This window comes from Vombatus ursinus, unplaced genomic scaffold, assembly GCF_900497805.2.
Source record: "Vombatus ursinus unplaced genomic scaffold, bare-nosed wombat genome assembly UNPS02005659.1, whole genome shotgun sequence".
Taxonomy (NCBI): Eukaryota; Metazoa; Chordata; class Mammalia; order Diprotodontia; family Vombatidae; genus Vombatus; species Vombatus ursinus.
This window is the reverse complement of record NW_020945437.1, coordinates 19,071,681-19,094,461: the sequence shown is the minus strand read 5'-3', so window position 1 is coordinate 19,094,461 and position 22,781 is coordinate 19,071,681. Positions and strand designations below refer to the sequence as shown.

The window sequence follows — 22,781 nt, the reverse complement described above, 5'->3', positions numbered from 1 at the left end:
CCAGCACAATGCTAAACACAGCATGCTTGAGAGATGTTGAGCGAACAAACGAATGTATGAAATCAATCACTTCCCTTGGTCCCAGGATCCTTCCAAGGGGGTGGGGGGGGAGAGGAAGAGAGAGAGAGAGAGTGTGTGAGTTGGGGTAAGGGGAAAAAGAATTCAATGCAGTGATGAAAAGAGGAGTGTATTTTTACTGTCAAAGATTCAAATCCTAATTCTGCCACTGGGTGACCTGCGAGTCACCGCACTTTGGGTGAGGTTCGGTTTCCTCAAATATAAACTCAAGAATTTGAACTGGATCCTCCCTAGTGATTGATACTTTCAGTTCTTAGGGGAGGTGACCAAAAAATTCATTGCAACAAATATTTATTGATAGGCACTGAGATTACAAAAATACAAAAATAACTCAACAATCACTACCCTCAAGGAGGTTAGATATTTTCTACCAGAGGTGGAGGATGGGGAAGAGGATGCACTGTGTATGGCGTATAATGTGACAAGTCAATGCAAGATAATTTGAGGAAGGAAAGAGTACTAACAAGGGAAGGGGGAGGGGGAGGGGAGAGGAGGAGGAGGAAGAACTCAGGAAAGGCTCTGAATAGAAGGGGGCACCTGAGTTGAGCCCTGAAAGAGGCTATGGTTTCTTAAGGAAGGAAACTAAAAGGCAGAGCGGGCTGGTCTATGCCAAAAATGGAGATGGGATGTCAGGTACTGAAATACAAGCCAGATTGTTATTACCTATAGCCTGCACCATTGAACAGCTTCCAAAACGGTCTCCCTGCCTCCAACCTGTCCACCATAAACATCTGCCAAAATAATTTCCCCAAGGAACCCCTAGTTCAAAAAACTTCTGGGATTCACTGCTGCCTTCAGGGGAAAAAAAATCATAAGCTCCTTAACCTGGGATTGTAGGCCTTCCATGATCTGGATTTCACCTACCTTTTCAGCCTTCTTTCACATTATTCCCCTTGAAGAACTATATTTCAGCCAAAATGGACCAATCACTGTTTTCCCCCCTTGATACTGCAGCTTCCACCCAGTATATTCATAAGTTGTTCCCCATACCTGGAATGCCCTTCCTTCTCATCCCCAACTCTCAGAAACCTTGTCTTCCTTCAAAACAACTCGGGTACCATCTCCTCCATGACGCCTTCCCTGATCCACCTTGGTCATTCCTTCCTCCTCAATTTTCCTTTTACTATACTTACATGTGTATATATTGCATTCCCAAGCAGACTCCAAGGTCTTTGACCAGAAGGATTATTTCATTTTGATTTTGTATCCCTAATATCTTGTTGTGAGAATCAAGCCTGCCTGGCAAGTTTTAAAGTACTGTATGCATTTAAGCCATTATTACTGTACTTAGTAGATTCTCAGTAAATGTTTAGCTGAATTCAACTAAACTGAAAAATAGGTGTGAGCCAGACTCTGGAAAGCCTTAAATCTGGGGATAGGGGGAGGAGGCCTTTGTATTACATCTCAGGTAGAAGCAGTACAGAGCCACTGAGATTTCTGAGCAGAAAAGAGACCTGGCTGGGCCTTAGGAAGATTAATTTGGCAGCTGTGTGGAAGGTAGATTGGACAGAGTAGAAGCAAGGAGACCAATTAGAAGACTTTTGTCAGTCTCTCCAGTGCAAGAGTTCCCATACAGTAGGGCAACAGCGAGAGGTGCTAAGGGCCTGAAGAAGAGGAGCGGCCATGAAAACAGGGAGAAAGGAAAGGATGATAAGGAGGTCTTGGAGGTAGGATCTGGCAGCTGCCTGGATAGAGAGCTGGAGAAGGAAGGGCCCAAGGATCCTGAAATGTCAGGGATGACTCCAAGAACTTGAAACTTGAATGAGAGGACACAGAAAGATGGAGATTTGGAGGAAAGATGGGTTTAGGGCAGGGGTTCTTAACACCTCTGGCAGTGTGGTGAAACCTACAGACCCCTATCAGAATGTTTTTAAATGCATACAATATGTACGATTTCAAAGGAAATCAATTATATCAAAATATAGTTATCAAATTTTTTTTTAAAAAAATCAGTTCATGGATTAAAGAATTCCCAGTTTAGGGACACAGGGCCAACTGGCTTTGCCTCCAGTGGCAGGAAGGATGGAGGTGGGTGCTATTACAGCTTGAGCTGTATCAGCCTATAAATCCCATTCCTTCCCCTCAAGCCACACAGATCCCTTCACCCTCTTTGAGACTACCCTTGGTGGTATAGCTAATCTCATTTCATATCTGAACCTTGCTTCCACCACCCATTTCTATGCCCTTCACACACACACACACACACACACACACACACACACACACACAGCCCCACCCTCCCATATCTGAAATCAGGAACATTTTAGCATGTGAGCTAGTGCGGATTGATGGGTTGAAGCCTCCCAGCCCCCAACAGCATGTGCATTTTAAAAGAGGTTCCACGGGAAGGATTAACCAAGAAAGCATGTCCTCAGATGGAATTTCAGGTACTGTGACATCCTGATAATAAAACACTTACATTTCCATAGTATTATAACCCTTCAAAGTGCTTCCCTCACTTCCAACTGCTCTAAAAAGCAGTTAGTGCTAATATCATTATCCTGATTTTTGTACATGAAACCACCATGGAGGTAACGTGATTTATCAAATATCATTTATATTGGTGGGAAGGAGAGAATTTTCTCTCTGCAAATCAAATGTCACAAAGAGGTGGCCACTTATTGTAACTTTATAGGGAGGCCTACTAAGGGAAATTCGATGGCCATCCCAGCTGTGGGTGATCCTCCATAAGGACATCTGCACCTACAGTGAGATCCCCATGAGTCTCTGAGGTTGAATTTGAACACTCTTTGTCTATCTGCCCCCTAGCTGCCTCACCGGTTCAAGCGTAGGTTGGACGACTGCTTGTTGGCGAACTGACAGAGGGGATGGATGCATGTTCAGGTAGGGCTGCCTCCCTCAATCTTCCATCACCTGCCCCAATCCTGCTTTCTGGGACTAGACAGAGCATGTTTAAGCCTTCTTTCCTGTGACAGCTCTCCAAAGGGAGATAGCAACCACGTACCTGCCAGGGCTTCTCCAGTTCCTTCAGAACTTTCAACTTATGATGTACTCACTTCCAGGCCACTTTCCATCCTGGTCACTCTCCTCTGGATATAATCTAGTTCGTAAGTGTCCATTTTAATATAGCCCCTACACCATTAAAAGCAGGATTGAGGGCTCAGGAGATAGGTTTACCTCCTCTATCATTTTGGCATAATGACAATAATAACAATAATAAATAACAGCTAACATTATTATATAGTGCTTACTATGTGTCAGGCACTGTGCTAAGTGCTTTACAATTATTGTCTCATTTGATCGTCATAACAACCCTAGGAGGTAGGTGCTATTATTATTATCCCCATTATACAGATAAAGAAACTGAGGCAAACAGAGGTTAAGTGACTTGCCCAGGGTCACACAGCTGATAAGTGTCTGAGGCTGGTCTTTCCACTCTACTACTTCTTCTACTACTCTACATGTGGTGAAAACCAAGGCAGAAGAAGATGGCATGTATTCCCTTTGCTTTGGATATGATGCTTCTGTTAATGTAGTCTATCAATTTCATGGGTCGTCTCCAAAAGAGAACTCATTTTGGGATGGCCAGATGTCTGGTAATGAGCCTCTACATCCTTAGCCAGAAATGATCAGGCTACATTATGTTACCAAAAATAACTAGATCATCTTCCCTTAAAACAGAATACCTGAAAGCAAAAAACAAACCATAGAATAAAAAATTATGGAAGATATATTGGGTCTGCCAGGAAGTGGGCCAGTCTGAGAAGTATTTCCAATGGTACCATCCAAGTGGTACATTAGCACATAATTCTGAGATACTCAACAGAGCCAAAGAAAGCCTTCACCATGTTGAGTGGGTGAATCCTCTAATCACGGAAAAAGAGAGACCAGAATCGTGCAAGACAGGAAGGTATTTATGTGTGCTGGTGATTAACAATCTGTTATCAGTGGAGGAAGAGCTCATGCAAATATCACAGTTCCAGGAAAGCAATCACATATTGTTGGATTTTGCTTCGTTGTTTTTTTTTTTTAAGACTGGCACATCACATGTCTAAAATTGAACCTGTAGTCCCAAAGTAGATTCTTACTGGACTTTATATTCATCCCCGCTAAATTTCATCTTCATCATCACAGTCGACACTTCTACTGACATCGATACACACTCCCCTCCTTGGATCAAAATGGCACAGTACCCTGGATTTGGAATGGAGAGGACTAGGGTTCAAATCCTGGCCTTGCCACTTAACTACCATGTTGCCCAGCAACTTAAGCAACTTAACCTCTGATTCACTTTCTTCATCTATAAAAGGGGGAGTGGAAATGAATGGCCTCTGGAGAAGTCCTTCCCAGCTTAAAGCCTATGATCCTGTGATGCTCACAAAAACACAATGAGACAGGCAGGGGTGTTTTCATTATTTCAATCAGAAAGCTGAGGAGGAGCATAGGTAAAAATGCTTGCCACGGTCATACAGCTAATAAACAGCAGAGGCCAGATTCAAACCCAGGTCCTCTGAATTTCTCCTGCGCCATCCTACCCACCAGTTCATATCTATTTAAATCTTGATTCTCTCACCCAACAGAATCAAGTTAAGTCTCCTCTCGGTTTCATGTTGTCCCCAAATCAGAGAGACATGTCATCTATGTCTCCATCCAATGCATGGCTAACAATGGTGGACAGAATAGCTAATAGTTAGTTGTAGAGCAAAGAAGAAGAATTAACAAGTTCATACAGTACACTTCTGTTTTAGGTTGTCAACCTCAAAAGCCACCAGGTCTTAGAGGCAGACCTCCTTTATCTTTCATCATTGTACTGTCTCCTCGCCATCTGCCATAAGCATGGTCGGGTCCCCCCATTTGGAGCAGGTACAGCAGAAATAGCTCTGGCTCTAGGGTCAGAGCACATGGGTTCAGATCCCATTTCTGATGCTTATTATCAGTGTTAACTTAGATGATTAACTTACCATTAGTTATCCCTGGGCCTCAGTTTCCTCATCTGTAAAATGAGGGAGTAGAAATAGAGGTCCTCCAAGGTGTCTTTCCAACTATAGATCTAGGATACTGTGACCCTATGAATGAATTCAGGGGGTGGCAAGCGGTAGGGGGGAGTCCTCTTTATGTCCTACTACTCCATCTGGAGCAGCTAGGTGGCACAGTGAATAGAGTTCCAGGCCTGGAGGCAGGAAGACTCATCTTCCCGAGTTCAAATCTGGTCTCAAGCATTTGCTAGCTGTGTAACCCTAGGCATGTCACTTAAATTAGTTTCCTTACCTGTAAATGAGCTGGAGAAGGAAATGGCAAGCCACCCCAATATCTCTGCCAAGAAAACCCCAAATGGGATCACGAAGAGTTGGACACAACTGAAATGACCAAACAACAACTTCATCTAGCTGGCATCAATTACTATCTCTACACAAATGACTCCAAAAACCCTTCCCCATCCCTGATCTACCTTATGAGCTCCACACTTACATTACCAGTTGCCTACAAGACACTTTAGGAGTTGGACGGTATAGCAAAATAAACTGGACTTGGGAGTCAGAGGGCTTGTGTTCAAGTTCCAGCTTCTTACTGGATGTGTGACTTTGGACAAGTCACTTAACATCTATAAAATAAGGAAACTGGATTATATGATCTTTAAGGTATCTGCAATTACTAAACCCATGATCCAATTATCTTTATCTGGATTTCCAGTCTCATGAGCAGCTCAAACTCAACATGTCTAAATTCAAGCTCATTATCTGTCTCCCTAAGCTCACCCCTATTTCTGGTTTCACTATTTCTATGGCGTCATCATAGTGGGAAGAGTGGTGAGCTTAGAGTTTGAAAGGTCTTGATTCAAATCCTGTCTCAGGTACTGTGTGACCCTGGGCAAGTCACAACCTCTCCTGGCCTCAGTTCCTTATCTAAAAAATAAGGGGATTGTATTTAAAATAACTACAGTATAAATAAAATACTTAGAGGTCTACCCACTAAGACACACACACGTATTATATGAATACAATTATTCTTTACATAAAGACAGACCTAAATAATTGAGAGAAATATTAATTGCTCATGAGTAGGCCAAGACAATATCAACAAATTTAAATGCTATATAAATTAATGTACTTGTTCAATGACATACCAATTAAACTATCACAGGATTACTCTATAGAGTTAAAAAAAAATGCCAATTCATCTGGAAGAGCAAAAGGTCAAGAATTTCCAGGAAAATAATGAAAAAAAGGGGAAAGGAAGGAGGCCTATCAGTATCAGATCTCAAACTATACTGACAAGTAGCAATCATCAAAACTATTTGATACTGGCTAAGAAATAGATTGATCAGTGGGACAAATTAGGAACGTAGCATACAGGAGCAAATGAACATAATACTTAATGTTTGAAAAATCCAAAGACTTCAGTTTCTGGGGTAAGAAAGTCACTATTCAATAAAAACTTCTAAGAATATTAGAAGGCAGTCTGGCAGAAACTAGGCCTAGGTCAACATATCATACCATGTAACAGCATAAGATCCGAATGGGTACATGACTTAAACAAAAAGGATGACATTATACATAAATTAGAGGAGCAAGAAAGAAATTACTTTTCAGATCATTGGATGGGGAGGAGTTCATGGCCAAATAAGGGATAGAGAAGATCGCAGAAGATAAAATGCAAAGTTTTGATTACATAAAATTAAGAAGTCTTTGCACAAATAAGACCAATGCAGCTAAAATTAGAAAGTAAACAACTGAGAAAAAAAATCTTTGCAGCAAGTTTCTGACAAAATGAAATATCTCTTTTCCAAGATATAAAAGGAACTGATTCCATTTTATAAGAACAACAGCTTTTCACCAATTAATATATGGTCAAAGAATAAGAATAGGAAGTTTTTGGAGGAAGAAATCTAAGCTATCGATGGCCCTATGGGGGAAAAAATGCACCAAATTGCTAATAATTAAAGAACTGCAAATTAAAGCAACTCTGAGGTTCTACCTCACATCCATCAAATTGGCAAAGTTGACAAAAAAGGAAAATGGCATATGCCAGAAGGGTTTGGGAAAACAAGCACATTAATGCACTATTGGTGGAACTGTGAACTGGTCCAGTCATTCTGGAAAGCTATTTGGATTCATGCCCAAAAAAGACATTAAACTGTGCCCACTCTTTGAACCAACAAAATCATTACTAGGCCAATACCCCAAAAAGATCATAGAAAGGTGAAAAGGATTCATATGTACAAAATAAGTTATAGTAATTCTTTTTTGTAGCAGTAAAGAAATGGAAATTCAATTAGGGAATGGCTGAACAAATTATGGTATCTGAATATAATGGAATACTATTGTGCCATAAGAAATAATTAAAGGGATATTTTCAGTGAAACATGCGGAGATTTGTATGAACTAATGCAGAGGTGAAGTGAGCAGAACCAGGAGAACATTTTATACAACACTGTAAAAACAAACAACTTTGAAAGCCATAATCAAGGCAATGACCAACTATAATTCCAGTGGGCCAAGGATGAAGCACACCACTCATTTCCTGACAGAGAAGTGATGATCTTCAGGTACGGAATGAGACATACTTGTTGGACATGACCAAGAGGGAATTTGTTTTGTTTGATAATACATATGTCATAAGAGTTCGTGGTTGTTGTTCTTTTCTTTTTTTCAACGGCGAGGAGTTGTGTGGAAGGGAAAAAAAATCAATTTTTGTTAATTCAATAACATTTTTAATTAAAAAATAAAATAATGTGAGGGGATTAGATTAAATGGCTACTAAACATTCCTTTTAACTCTATAAATCTATTATCTTATAATCTTCCATAACTGAAACTGAAGGTTCCACAAAGGTAGGCAGGATTTCATATCTAAACTTTGTAATCTGCACACCCCACCCCAACAGTGCCTAACAGTGTTTCATATAATCAATAGGTGTTCAATAATCTTTTGTTGATTTGAATTGAATTAGGTTAACTAAGGCTCTTCCTTCTTGAATATGGCCTTTCCTCTAGGAAGGTGTTGATGGAACTGGGCTTCCTCATATGAAAAACAAGAGTTATGAAATTCAGATACTCAGGCATGGCATCAAACACCCCATTTATTAATGAAGTCTTCTGGCCTCCAAATAAAGAAGAACTTAATAGCTAAAGAAAGGTAAAATTCAAATACTGGATCCATAGATGGTCATAACCGAAAGAAGCCTCAGACATCTGGTCCAACCTCCTGATCTGATATACAGGGAAGAGGAGGGGAGGGGGATGCCTGAAGTAAAATGGGGGCAGATCCAAGAATTCACGGTCTAGATATCCTGACCCTTCCGACAGTGCTCTAGCCAGAGAGTGAGCTAGAAATAATTGGTAAAAAACCGTAGAGGCAGAAGAATTCTCCCAACAATGAGAACTGACAAAAAATGGAATGGGATGCTTTGGGAGGAGGTAGTGCTTTCCACAACACTGAAGTTTTCAAGAGAAGATTAGACAAACCCTTGTCAGGGATACTGGCTCACGTACAGGTTGGACCACATGACTTCAGACGTCCCTTCCATGTCACATCCTTTGATTCCAAATCCAAGGTCTGCTCTTTCCTAGCTTTACCTCTGTAGGCCCCAGTTAACTCCCTAGTGTAAAATGCAAAAAGGGTGGACTAAATTAGACGTTCTTAATCTTTTGTGTGTCTTGGACCACTTTGGCAGGCTGGTGAAGCCTAGGGACCCATTTTTAGAATAGTATTTGTTTGTTTTGAATTCATAATTGAAGAAAATGCTAAATTTCAGTTAGTGAAAATAAAGATGTAATCCCTTTCCCAAACAAATTCACGGATCCCCTGAAATCTATCTAAGGTCCATGAACCCCAGGTTAAGAATCCCTAGGTTAAAAAAAAAAAAAGAATCCCTAGGTTAGATAGTCTCTATAATATTCTATGAGTCTCACTGATCTGCATATTGGCAGCCATGAAGACTCCATATCTTCTCAGTGGGTATATCTCTTCTTCTGTTGCTATGGCCCAAAATAATTCACCACCTGGTGGTCAGCCTTTTGATGATGAATCTTCTTCACACTCAGCTGGGCTGGTCCTTGAATCGTGGGGGTTCTTCACCATTGTCAGGCAGTCCTTTCCAGTTTGAAAGGACCTACTAGAGCATGGAAGTCCCACTTAACTTGAGGTCCATGAATTAGGTTTTTTTTTAATATATATTTTTATAACTGTATTTCAACATAATTGGTTACCTTTGTATTACTATGAATTTTTATGCATTTGAAAACATTCTTCTGAGAGGAGTCTGTAGGCTTCACCAGATTGCCCAAAGGGGTCCATGACGCATACACACACACACACACACACACACACAAAGTTAAGAACCGCTGGACCTGACCTTATGGTTCTGAGAAACAAGGTCACCTTCAAGCTATGATATGGCATATATTCAGCAGAAATGTCACCCTGTAACTTCTCTACATCACCACACATGTAAGTAAACACAAGGGAATTGGTGTCATTAATAATAATAGCTAACAAATTTACTTAAAAAAAAACTTTAGTGGCTCCTTATCATCTCACGGATCAAATATAAAATCCTCTGGCATTCAAAGCTTTTCCTAAACTGACCCCTTCCTACTTTTACAGTCTTCTTACACCTTACTCACCTCCCACATACTCTGTGATGGAGTAACCCTGGACACCTTGCTTTTCCTCATCACAACACCCCATCTCTGACTCCAAACGTTTTCACTGGCTAGTCCCCCTTCCTGCAATGGTCTCCCTCTTTATCTTTACCTATTCCCTTCCCTGGCCTCCTTTAAATTTCAACTAAAATCCCATCTTTTACAGGAAACCTTTCTTCAACCTCCTCAATCTTAATGCCTTTCTATTGATTACTTTCAATTCACCGTCCTCTATATCTTGTTTGTATGTAGTTGTTTGCATGCTGTCTCCCTCATTAGACTGTGAGCGTCTTGAGCGTAGGGCTTGTCTTTTAGCACCTGGCACATAGTAGGTACTTGGTAAATTCTAGTTGACTTTTTCACATAAACTATTGTCTAGTCATCTCTCCCTCATCTCATACTTTGATAGCTTTCTTTTTAATCCAAATACATAATTTTACATTCAACCCTATGAAAATATTAGGTAGAGTGATTTACATAACTAATAAGTGGCAGTAGTGGGGTTAGAACCCAGATCTCCTTACTCTAAGTCCAAAGTTCTTCTTATTAAATAGTGCCAGTGCTCAGGGAACTTAGTGTTGGAGAGGGGACCTTCCCATTCCAATTATCAAAGTTCCCGATTAAAGACCCTAATGTAGTCTGTGCTTTAATTAGAATGGGAAGAGACATTCTAGTGGTGTTGAAGGCTGGAAACTCATTAAAAGGGCTCCTGTCTAGCATGTGTTGAACCTGAAATGATGATCCTTTCAACTGTGATAATTAATATGTTAATAAGCTGTTCTCATCTTCTACTTTGACAAGATAATAAAACTCCAAATGTTCCAGGATTTACAAACAACTTAGTTCTCGTTAATTTTATTCTAAAAAGTCACTACTGCTGCTCCAGCATTATAAACCCTCAGAAAGAGTATTTATGGCATCTGTTAAAAAAAAGCATCAGGCTTAGGAAGTCTAAAATACTACTACTAATAATAATAATAATAATAATATTAAATAGTTTGTGTATTTCCTCATTTGCTCCTCTCAACAGTCCTGCAAAGTTTACAAGGAGAAGGTTATTAGCCCCATTTTGCAGCAGAGGTAAAGTAAGACTTAGAGAAGTGGATTTGCTCAGACAAGCTCATGACAAGCAAATACACAAGCCAGGAGCCAAATTCATGTCTCGTGGCTACAAGTGTAACCTGCTCCATTGAACCACAATATGGTCATTTGGGAGCAGAGGTGAATAGATGATCTCAACAGTGGGGAAGACAATTTTGGGGCAGCTAGGTGGCACAGTGGGTAGAGCACTGGGCCTGGAATTAGGAAGACCTGAATTCAAATACAGCCTTAGACACTTACTATGTGACCCTGGCCAAGCATTTAAGCTCTGGTTGCCTCAGTTTCCTCAACTGTAAAATGGGGATGATAATGACACTCATCTCCCAGTTGCTGTAAGGATCAAATGAGATGATATTTGTAAAATGCTTAGTACAGTGCCTGATACAGAGTAGGTGTTATATAAATGCAAGCTAGTATTATTATGGATACTGGAATTCCAAAAGAAATGTAATTTATCTGATTTTCCTTTCAGTTCCTTTGTTTGGGAAACCAGGCCTCAGAAGGGAAGTGAATTGTCCAAGATGATAAGTTAGTGTTGGACCTGGGACTCAAAAAATCACAAAATCTCACCATTAGAAGGGATCTCAAAGGTCAATTAGTCCAACCTCCAACTGACAAAGTATTTCTTCTATAGAATCCCCACAGATGGTCATCCAACCTCTGCCTAAAGACTTTGAGAGCTGGGAGACTTACTACCTCCAGAAGCAGAAAGTTCCATGTTTGGACAACTCTATGCTCCCTAGTTCTGGCCTTTGGGTCCAAACAGAACAAATCCAATCCCTCATCCAAGTCAACAGCCCTTCTGAAGACCATACTCACAACCAGCCTAAGGCTCTTTTGACAAGGTGAAACATTCCCAGTTCCTTCAACCAATCCTTTTGTTGGTTTTCAGACCTCTCACCTGGTTGTTCTTCTTTGGACTCTCTCCAACTTGTCCCCAAGCATTTATTAAGTGCCTACTATGTGCCAAACACTATGTTAAGCACTGGGTATTCAAAGATAGGCAAAAAGCAGTCCCTGTCCTCAAGGAGCTCACAGTCTAAAGGTGGAGACAACATGCAAATAATTATGTACAAACTAGATATATACATGACAAACTGGAGATAATCAACAGATGGAAGGCACTAGCATTAAGGGTGACCAGGTGAATCTTCTTGCTAAAGATGAGGTTATAGTTGAGATTTGAAGGAAGCTGGAAAACCAGGAGGCAGAGATAAGAAGGGAGAGACGTCCAGGCATGGCAGACAGCCAGCCACTGAAAATGCAGAGTCAGACTAGGGTGTATCTTGTGGGAGGAACAGAGCAGCGTCACTGAATTATACAGTCGAATGTAGAGAAAAGGAAGGTATGAAAAGACTGTTCCTCCTGAAATGTGGCATCCACAATTGTCTGGTGCTCCAGATTATGGACTGACCAGGGCAGAGGATGAAGGGGCTAATATTGCCCTCACTGTGGATCCTGTGTTTCTTATAATGCAGCCTAAAATTGAAGTAGCATTTTTACTGCAAAGTTGCATTAACTTTGCAGTAATAACCTTATTGTCCTAATTCCTAAACTACTGATCTTTCCAGTGCTTATTAAAATGTTCCTGCTGTGTTTGTTAGTCACTGTCCTAGGTGCTGTAAGACATGCAGAAGACAGAACAAACAGGTGGTCCCTGCCTGCTAAGAGCTTACAAACTCACCAAGTAATGAAATTCTACATGTGATCACCAAGGCTCTGTCCCCAGCCCCCTACTCTTTTCTCTCTATATCCTCTCAGGGACCTAATTAGCTCTCATGGATTTAATTATTGTCTCTACCTTGGTGACTACAGGATCCACAAATCCTATCCTGGTCTCTTCTCTAATCATCGCCCTCTGCCTGCTGGACGTTCCCAATGGGATGTACCAGAGACACCACAAACTCAGCGTGTCCAATGCCGTACACGTCATCCTTCCTGCAAACGCTCCCTTTGTCCAAACCTTCCTCTTTCCGTAGAAGGCATCACCAACATTCCAGTCTCCCAAGTTTGTAACCTCAGTCTCATCCTTGACTCCTCACTGTCCCTCATTCCACAAATCCGGTAAGTTGTTAAAAATCGCTATTTCTACCTCTGAGATATCTCTCATTTACGACTCCTTCTTTCTGCTCCCACATCTCCTATCTTAGACTCTCATCACCTCTTGTCTAAATAATTGCAACAGGGCAATGGTTAGAGCGCCAGGTCTAGAGTCAAGAACTCTCATCTTCCTGAGTTCAAATATGACCTCAGACACTTACTAGCTGGGTGACCCTGGGCAAGTCTCTTAACCCTGTTTGCCTCAGTTTCCTCATCTGTAAAATGAGCTGGAGAAGTAAATGGCAAACCACTCCAGTATCTCTGCCAAGAAAACCCCAAGTGGGGTCACGGCTAGTCTGACATGACTGAAATGACTGAACAACCACAAAGCTAACTCCAGTCTCTCTCCACTTCAGTCCATCCTTCACACTGCCATCTTCTATGTTGTCAAAGATTGGCATAGGTTCAGATCTGACCTTACTCAAACAAATTCCAGTGGCTTCTCTTCCCTGTAGGATAAATATAAACCCTTCATATTTTTTTACAGCCTACCTTTTTGGCTTCATCAAACATCACTGCCCTTCCCACACTTCGCAATCTAGCCAGATTGGTCTTCCCTCTGTTCTTCACAGAGGACACTCCATCTCCTTCTTGTCCTTTAATTGACTGGCCACATGCCTGAAATCTACTTTCTCCTCACATGTGCCTCACAGGATCCCACTGTACCTTCAAGACCATGGTCAAGCAACACCTTCTACACGGAGTTTCCTGATCTCCTCACTGCTCCTGCCCACCCTCACAAACTACCCTATCCTCAACTATGAGGGATTTATTTGCATTTATTCTCTTTATGCTAATTTTACATATACTTGTATATGTCCTCATTTTCTTCCTCTCTGCAATGGGAGTTCCTTGTTCTAAGCTCTGTGGGAGGAGGGACTGCTTTAGTCAATCATATCCCCATAGTTAAGTAATTAATAAATTTATAATATAAACATAAATAAACCCATTTGGTTGATTGAGCAAACATGGTGAGTAGATGGTACCCCCAAAGACCTAGACTCCAGTCCCAGCTCATTCCTCACTCAGCTGAGCCTGACCTCGAGCCTCCCTTCCCATCTTTGTGCCTCCCTTTCCTCCTTAATAAAATGACAGGGTTAGAAGATCTAAGCAGTTCTCCAACTTTTTAGTCTCAGGAGCACTTAACACTCTAAAAAATTACTGAGAAACTCTTTACATGCTCAAAAATTAGAGGACCCCCAAGAGTTTGTATTTATGTGAATTATTTCTATCTATATTTACCATATTAGAACCTAAAACATCTTAGTATTATTATGAAAATAGTTTTGATGGTGAGGGCCCACTGAAAAAAATCTCTGGGACCCCCGGGGAAATCAGGGGATTAGCTGATCTCTAAGAATCCCGTCAGCTTTAAATTCTTTGTACAACCAAATAAAGAACTCAGCATCTGAGTAGGTACAGAGAATAGGACTGCAAAAGGCAAAATTATCACCAGACTACAGTTATGCCATGATACAGAGATGAGATTCAGATGAACTTCAATAGAAACTGTCTTGTTTCTTGGTAGATCTCCTATAGTACTGAGCATAGGTCTCAATGCAACATGGGTCAGGTGATTAATAAATGTTTGTTTACTTGAACTGAATTAAGAAATGGGAAGGGAAGGTGACAGAAAGAAGGGAATAGAGACCGTGAGTTGGGAAGCAGCAAGAGAAAGGACAGCACAGTGTGGTTGGGGGAAAAATACTGCAATCGGAATCAGATACCTGGATTAGAGACAGTGCTCTGACATACACTACTTATGTGAATTTAAAAGCCACTTTCCCTCTCAGGGCCTCAGTTTCTCCATATGGAAAATGGAGATAATACTTATGTAAGTATTACTGGGACAAGTCTCACTGCTTGTTTTTTTTTAAATTTTTTTATTAATTTATTTTGATTTATCAATGATCACTTCCATATGCTTTTGAGTTTAAAATTTTTCTCCCCCTTCCTCCCCACCACGCTCCCCAAGATGGCGTACAGTCTGATATAGGCTATACATTTACATTTATACTAAACATATTTTCACACTAGTGATGTTGTAAGTAGAAATTAAAACCAATAGGAGGAACCATCAGAAAGAGGAAACAAAACTCAACAGAAGAGAAAAAAAAAATAACAATTCGGCTTCCATAATTCTTTGTTTGGGTGTAGATAGCATTTTCCATCACGAGGCCTCTGGAGATGTCTTAGATCCTTGTATTGCCAGGAAGGGTTAAGTTTATCAATATTAGTCATCACACAACATGGCTGTTATCATGTACAACGTTCTCTTGGTTCTGCTCACTTCACTCAGCATCAGACCATACAAGTCTTTCCAGGGTTTTCTGAAGTCAGCCTGTTCATCATTTCTTATAGCACAATAGTATTCCATCACATTCATATACCACAACTTGCTCAGCCATTCCCCAATTGATGGGCATCCTCTCAATTTCCAATTCTTTGCCACCATAAAAAGAGCTGCTATGAATATTTTTGTACATGTAGGTCCTTTTCCCATTTGTGTGATCTCTTTGGGATATAGCCCTAGAAGTGCTATTGCTGGGTCAAAGGGTATGCACATTTTTATAGCCCTTTGGGCATAGTTCCAAATTGCTCTCCAAAATGGTTGGATCATTTCACAACTCCACCAACAATGCATTAGTGTTGCAATTTTACCACATCCTCTCCAACATTTATCATTTTCCTGTTTTGTCATGTTGGCCATTCTGATAGGTGTGATGTGGTACCTCAGAGTTGTTTTGATTTGCATTTCTCTAATCAATAGTGATTTAGAGCATTTTTTCATATGACTACAGATGGCTTTAATTTCTTTATCTGAGAACTGTCTGTTCATATCCTTCGACCACTTATGAATTGGGGAATAGCTTGTATTCTTATAAATTTGACTTAATTCTCTATATATTTTAGTAATGAGGCCCTTATCAGAGAGACTAGTTATAAAAATTCTTTCCCAATTTTCTACCTTCCTCCTAATCTTAGTTGCATTGGCTTTGTTTATGCAAAAACTTTTCAATTTAATGTAACCAAAACAACTATTTTGCTTTTCGTAATGTTCTCTATCTCCTGTTTGGTCATGAATTCTTCTGTTCTCCATAGATCTGACAGGTAAACTATTCTTTGCTCTCTCAGTTTGCTTATAGTATCAGCCTTTATATCTAAATCATGTACCCATTTTGACTTTATTTTGGTATATGGTGTGAGATTTTGGTCTATGCCTAGTTTCTGCCATACTCTTTTCCAGTTTTCCCAGCAGTTTTTTTCAAAGTGTGGGTTCTTATCCCAGAAGCTGGGAGCTTTGGGTTTATCAAATAATAGATTACTACAGTCATTGACTACTGTGTCTTGCATACTTAACCTTTTCCACTGATCTACCACTCTATTTCTTAGCCAGTACCAAGCAGTTTTGATGATTGCTGCTTTATAATACAATTGAAGATCTGGAATGGCTAGGCCACCTTCCCCTGCATTTCTTTTCATTAGTTCTCTTGATATTCTGGACCTTTTGTTCTTCCAAATGAATCTTGTTATTATTTTTTCTAACTCCATAAAATAATTTTTTGGTAGTTTGATTGGTATGGCACTGAATAAGTAAATTAGCTTAGGTAGAATTGTCATTTTTATTATATTAGCTCGGCCTACCCATAAGCAACTGATGTTTTTCCAATTATTTAGATCTGATTTTATTTGCATAAAAAGTGTTTTGTAATTGTGTTCATAGAGTTCCTGGGTTTGTTTCGGGAGGTAGACTCCTAAATATTTTATAATGTCTGCAGTAAGTTTAAATGGAATTTCTCTATCTCTTGCTGTTGGGCTTTGTTGGTAATATATAGAAATGCCGATAATTTATATGGGTTTATTTTATAGCCTGCAACTTTGCTAAAGTTGTTTATTATTTCAAGTACTTTTTTACTTGATTCTCTGGGATTCTCTAAGTATAACATCATGTCATCTGCAAAGTGCGATAGCTTTGTTTCTTCTTTGCCTATTCTAATGCCTTCAATGTCTTTTTCTTCTCTTATTGCTAAAGCTAACGTTTCCAGTACAATGCTGAATAACAGGGGTGATAATGGACATCCTTGTTTCACCCCTGATTTTATTGGAAGTGCTTCTAGCTTGTCCCCATTACATATTATGCTTGCTGAAGGTTTTAGATAGATGCTATTTATTATTTTAAGGAAGACTCCATTTATACCTATGCTCTCTAGTGTTTTTAATAGGAATGGGTGTTGTATTTTGTCAAAAGCTTTTTCTGCATCTATTGAGATGATCATGTGGTTTTCTGTTAGTTGTGGTGTTGATATGATGGATTATGCTGATAGTTTTCCTTATATTGAACCAGCCCTGCATTCCTGGTATAAATCCTACCTGGTCATAGTGTTTTATTCATGTGATAAGTTGCTGTAATCTATTTGCTAATATTTTATTTAAAATTTTTGCATCTATATTCATTAGAGAAATTGGTCTATAATTTTCTTTCTCTGTTTTGACTCTTCCTGGCTTAGGTATCAGCACCATATTTGTATCATAAAAAGAATTTAGTAAGTTTCCTTCCTTACCTATTTTCCCAAATAGTTTATATAGTATTGGAATGAATTGTTCTTTAAATGTTTGATAGAATTCGCACGTAAATCCATTTGGCCCTGGAGATTTTTTCCTAGGGAGTTCATCAATGACTTGTTCAATTTCTTTTTCTGAGATGGGGTTATTTAAGTATTTTACTTCCCCTTCTGTTAATCTGGGCAATTTTTATTTTTGTAAATATATATCCATTTCACTAAGATTGTCAAATTTGTTGGCATATAGTTGGGCAAAATAATTCCTAATTGTTGTTTTAATTTCCTCTTCCTTGGTGGTAGTTTCACCCTTTTCATTCTTGATGCTAGTAATTTGGTTTTCTTCCTTCTTTTTTTTTAATTAGATTAGCCAAAGGTTTATCTATTTTATTGGTTTTTTCATAAAACCAGCTCTTAGTTTTACTTATTAATAGTTTTCTTAATTTCAATTTTATTAATTTTTCCTTTGGTTTTCAATATTTCTAATTTGGTATTTAATTGAGGATTTTTAATTTGTTCTTTTTCTAGTTTTTTTAGTTGTATGCCCAATTCATTGATCTCCTCTTTTTCTATTTTATTTATGTAAGCATTTAGAGATATAAAACTTCCCCTAAGAAATGCTTTTGCTGCATCCCATAAGTTTTGGTATGTTGTCTCATAATTGTCATTCTCTTGAATGAAATTATTGTTTCTATGATTTGTTCTTTAACCCAATCATTTTTTAGGATTAGATTATTTAGTTTCCAATTATTTTTTAGTCTATCTTTCCATGGCCCTTTGTTACATATAATTTTTATTGCATCATGATCTGAAAAGGATTCATTTAATATTTCTGCCTTTCTACATTGGACTGTGAGGTTTTTATGCCCTAGTACATGGTCAATTTTTGTGTATGTGCTGTGTACCACCTAGAAAAAAAGTATATTCCTTTCTATCCCCATTCAGTTTTCTCCACAGGTTTATCATACCTAACTTTTCTAATGTTCTATTCACCTCCTTAACTTCTTTCTTGTTCATTTTGTGGTTAGATTTATCTAGTTCAGAGAGGGGGAGGTTGAGGTCTCCCACTAGTATAGTTTTGCTGTCTATTTCTTCCTGTAACTCCCTGAACTTCTCCTCTAAGAATTTGGATGCTCTACTATTTGGTGCATGTATGTTTAGTAATGATATTACTTCATTGTCTATGGTGCCTTTTAGCAGGATGTAGTTTCTTTCCTTATCTCTTTTGATAAGATCTATTTTTGCTTTTGCTTTGTCTGAGATCAGGATTGCTACCCCTGCTTTTTTTACTTCAGCTGAAGCATAATATATTTTTTGCTCCAGCCTTTTACCTTTACCCTGTATGTGTCACTCTTTTTCAAATGTGTTTCCTATAAACAACATATTATAGGATTATGGTTTTTAATCCATTCTGCTATACGCTTCCGTTTTATGGCAGAGTTCATCCCATTTACATTTACAGTTATGATTACTATCTGTGTCTTTTTCTCCATCCTTTTTCCCCCCGTTTTCCCACCCTGTTTCCCCCCCTTTTCTTTCTCCTTTCTCCTTCCCCCCCTCACTAGCGTTTTGCCCACCTCCCTTCTATTATCCCTTTCCCTTTTCTTCCCCTTTACCCTTATTGCTTCTTCCCTCCCTTCTATCCCCCCTCCCTTTTCTTTCCCCTTTCCCCTCCTATTACCTATAGTACAAGTTAGATTTCTATACCTAACTGATTATGTTATTCCCTTCTTGAGCCAAATCTGATGAGAGTAAGGTTCAAACAATGCCCAACCCCCTCCCTTCTTTACCTCTACTCTAATAGGTTTTTGTGTCTTTTCCTGTAATGTAATTTACCCTTGTCTGCCTCCTCCTTTCTCAGTACATTTTCTTAGCTCAGACTAATCCACTTACTTGGATCCATTTAACCCACTTGATTAAATTTTTTTTTTATCATCAAAGTCAACTTATATCCACCCCCTTTATGTATACTCCTTTAACACGGTATAATAACAATACAGTTCTCAAGAGTTGCAAGTGTCATCTTCCCTCATAGGGATGTAAACATTTTGCCCTTATTAACAACATATTGTATCTTTCTGTCCCACTTACCTTTTTATGTCTCTCTTGAATTTTGTACTTGAAGATCAAATTTTTTGTTGAGCTCTGGTCTTTTTATCAGGAATGTTTGGAAGTCCCCTATTTCGTTGAATATCCATCTCCTTCCCTGAAAAATCATGCTCATTTTCACTGGGTAGTTAATCCTTGGCTGCATTCCAAGCTCCTTTGCCTTATGGAATATCATGTTCCATGCAGTCTTTTAATGTAGAGGCTGCAAGGTCCTGTGTAATCCTGACTGTGGTTCCATGATATTTAAATTGTTTCTTTCTGGATGCTTGCAGTAATTTCTCTTTTATCTGGTAATTTTGGAATTTAGCTATTATATTCCTTGGCCTTTTCAATTTGGGATCTCTTTCAGGCGGGGAGTGATGGATTCTTTCTATAGTTATTTTACCTTCAGGTTCTAGGACTTCAGGGCAGTTTTCCTTTATGATTTCCTGAAGGATATTGTCCAGGCTCTTTTTTTCATCATGGCTTTCAGGTAGGCCTATAATTTTTAAATTGTCTCTCCTGGATCAATTTTCCAGGTCAGCTGTTTTACCCATGAGGTATTTTACGTTTTCATCTATTTTTTCATTTTTTTGTTTCTGTTTGACTGATTCTTGTTCTCTCATAGTCATTAGTTTCCATTTGTTCAATTCTAACTTGTAACATTGTTTTTTTCTGTTAGATTTTGTACTTTCTTCTCCAATTGGTCAATTGTATTTTTAAGGGATTTATTTTCTTCATTGTACTTTTTTTCCAATTGGCCAATTGTGTGTTTTAGGGACTTGTTTTCTTCAGTGTACTTTTTTTCCAATTGGCCAATTGTACTTTTAAAGGACTCCTCTACCTCTCTCATTTAACTTTTAAAATCCTTCCTGAGTTCTTCTAAGAAGGCTTTTTGGGCTTCAGACCAGTTCATATTCCCTTTTGATGTTGCAGATGTGGGTTTGATGACAGTGTTGTCCTCTTCAGAATTTCTGTCTTGATCTTCACTCTTCTCCTAACAGGAATCTATAGTACGTTTCTTTTTACTCATCGTGTTTCTTTATTCCCTGGCCTTTAAAGAGATTAAGCTCTCCTGCTGGGGAGCAGAGGGCACCGACCCAAGCTTCTTGTGTTGGGAGCCTAGGTCTTGGTCACTGGCTTTCTGTGCTGGGGCCTCTTATGTTGGCAATTGGAGGCTGTAGGTTTCCGGCAGCTTATCTGGTGTTGGGCTGGAATCAGCAAGGCTGGGACTTTCAAGTAAATCTAGGTTGCCTGCTTTTCCTTTCCTTTAGCTTTGTTTAGCTCCTTTTAGATAAGTACTGCCAGGTGTTTATCTGCCTGGGGCCCCTTGCAGTGCTGCCTCCCTTATTTCTGTTGAGGCACTGGGAGACTTCTTTGCTGTAGAATGCCGAGGCACCTGGTGGTTTTCTGAGCTGGTTTCCACCAGTTACCCTACCCTCACTGAGGCACTCGGAGGTACAGCTGTTGGTGTTTGCCTGCTCGACCACCTGGGCTTCGGGATCTCCTCCTGGTTGGCAGTTGGAGGCTGTAGGGTTCTGACAGCTCACCTGGTGTTGGGCTGGAATCAACAGGGCTGGAACTTTTTGGCACCTCTAGGTTGCTTTCTTCAGCTCCTTTCAGACAAATGCTGCCGGGTGCTTATCCACCTGGGGTCCTCTGTAGTGCTGCTTCCCTTATTTTTGCTGAGGCACTGGGAGACCCGTTTGCTGTAGAATGCCGAGGCACCAGAATCTCCTCCTGGTGTGCTAAAGTGGGTCTTTCCACTAGCTGGCTGGGAGACTCCTGTTTCATACTGCTGCCCTTCCCCCAGGATAAGAGGGACCTTTCCCATTAATCCCTCTAGCTACCTGGGCTACTGTACTGCTGCACCCCATCTTTCTCCTGGTTCAGCTGTTCCAGGGTTTTTTCTGAGGTGACATTTTCTGGGTTTTCAGAGGTTGATAGGGGAGGGTGAGAGTGACTACCTTTTTACTCTGCCATCTTGGCTCCTGGAAGTGGAAGTCTCTTCACTGTTTGTTTTTTAAAGATAAGCAACAAGCTCATTTTAATCAAAAATAGACTAAATGATGAATCATTTGCAATACCCAAGGGATTCCATGAGCCCAGACAACCTTCCCACCTCTGGTCTTCAGCATCTCTCAACCTTTTGTCCAAAGGTTCCACTGAATCCATTCCACTAGAGATGGGCCTTTTATACCCCCTGCCCCTCCTCAGACACATCAAACTCTCCGATTACAGGTGAGATTGAGTGTCTACTCTCAATTGAGTAATTCAGTGAACTACAAAGATAGTATTTGTTCTTTTTGGCCCCAAGGGAAGAATTGAGAAAAACAGGGGAAGGAGAAGAGTTGTAGATAGGAATATTTTGGACAACATAGTGAAAAATTTGTAAGATTAGAGTTGGCCCTAAGTAAAATGGGTTGCCTCAGGAGGTTGTGAATACCCCATTATCCTCAAGTAGAAGTTGGATAATTAGTTGACAGTGACTGAGTAGAAAGGAGGGCAGCTAAGTGGCACAGTTGATAGAGCACTGGGATTGGAATCAGGAAGACTCATCTTAAAATCAAATCCACCCTCATACACTTACTAACTGTGTAATCCTGGCCAGATCACTTAACCCTGTTTGCCTCAGTTTCCTCATCTGTAAAAAATGAGCTAGAGAAGGAAATCGCAAACCACTCCAGTATCTCTGCCAAAAAAAAAACAACAAAAAACAAAAAAAAAAAAACAAATGCGATCAGATACAACTGAGTGTGTAAAGAAGAATCTTACTCAGATAGAGGTTATACTAAATGACCTCTGAGACCCCTTCAAATTCTGAGATTCTATGATCTCTGACCTCAGAGAAAAGCTTAGGAATCACAGGATCATATATTTAAACCTTAGAGATCATCTGATCTCACTCCCTTTTTTTTTTTTTATTTAACAGATAAGGACAAGGACACTGAGGCCCAAAGAGGATATATGACTTGCCCAAAGTTAGAAAATTAGGGCTGGGATTTGAACCCAGGTCACCTAATTCCAAATTCAGTGGTCTTTCCACTTACTATGTTCCTGTATCACCAGACATTATGTATATGTGAGAAATAGTAAACCTCTCAGGAACACAGTAGAGCAGGGATTCATAACCTTCTTATATCATGGACCCCTTGGGCAATCTGGTAAAGCTTGTGGACTCCTTCTAAGAATAATGCTTTTAAATAAAAAAGTAAAATACACAGGAATAAAAAGGAAGCCAATTATATTGA

At 39.6% G+C, this 22,781-nt stretch overlaps 1 protein-coding gene across 4 annotated transcripts in view; it reads right to left on the bottom strand.

The window, feature by feature from the left end:
* Positions 1 to 22,781, bottom strand: part of PAK1 (p21 (RAC1) activated kinase 1) — a 206,048-nt gene that overhangs the window by 121,045 nt on the left and 62,222 nt on the right. The window lies entirely within an intron of this gene.